The sequence below is a fragment of the Nannobrachium achirus genome (assembly GCF_963921795.1).
Source record: "Nannobrachium achirus genome assembly, chromosome: 4".
Classification (NCBI taxonomy): domain Eukaryota; kingdom Metazoa; phylum Chordata; class Actinopteri; order Myctophiformes; family Myctophidae; genus Nannobrachium; species Nannobrachium achirus.
Genome location: NC_137813.1, coordinates 29,164,157 through 29,165,305, shown reverse-complemented (window position 1 = coordinate 29,165,305; position 1,149 = coordinate 29,164,157).

Sequence of the window (1,149 nt, the reverse complement as noted above, 5' to 3'; positions counted from 1 at the left end):
ATAGCTGATTCCGTTCAGTTTTACGATACTTCTCCGACTCGTGCAGGTGCTACACACAGCGCACACACAGTCGTCAAACAGTACATGCAGGTGCAGCCGGGACTCGAACCTGCGGCCTCCAGTCTTGCTGTGCTTGTAGCGTACTCCTACACTCTATCACTGTGAAATAAAGCCATGCTGCGACAAGGTTATGGCTCTGACAGGGACATATTGGCTTAGTAATTACGCAACATAAATGTGCCTCATGGAGGTTGATAATATATACACATATAGAACTATATCTACGTAAATATAAATGTATATGAATATAGACATGTTACAGATTATATATGTGGCATTAGTGCCATATTAGTGGCAAATCTATATTTACACTGCCCAGGTCAAATCTGATTTATTTATTTGGTTTTGTTTGCTCTATGACCAGAGGATGTAGTGAAGAGTCCGCTCCACTTCAACTTTTTGGCCACCCATCGTTTTGTGAAATAGTGCTCTCAACTTTTGAAGATAGTATCGCATTATACTTCTTTGCATTAGTTCATCGTTTTATAAGCTATGTTGGTAGTATCTGAGTCCTCTTAAGTTTAAGAAAATAAGATAAAGGAGCTAAAGAAAATAAAACACAAGTACTACTGAGAAATATATACATAGATATCAAATATATCTTTGGTGGCTGTGTGGTGATCGTTGACTTCATCGTTCATGGTTTACAGAGTTCATCCTTTATATTTTCATACATCGACTACAACAATTTGTGTGACACAGAAAAGATCTTTTCACCAACGTCTCAGATGAGAACAAATGAACACGCCAAGGGACACTCAATGTCCCTTTTCAGACCGCTGTGAAAAGATGACTTCGGTGCCACATGGACAAACAAAATCAGATTTGACTTGGCAGTGCAGCCTCTCTCACTCAGCCAAATGATCACAGGAGAGAGGCATTCACCTTTCTCCGATCTCCTATCTCAGACAAAACCAATCGCACCAGCACCACAGAGCACACTGCCTTCAACCATGATCAGTCGCACCAGCATAGCAGAGATAACAGATCAGTCTCAGTGGCCATTCTCAGTAAAGAAGCCATCCTAGTAAGACAATAACTGTCGGCTAGTGTAAGGGGTGGCAATGAAGTATGGATTTTCTTTTAGAG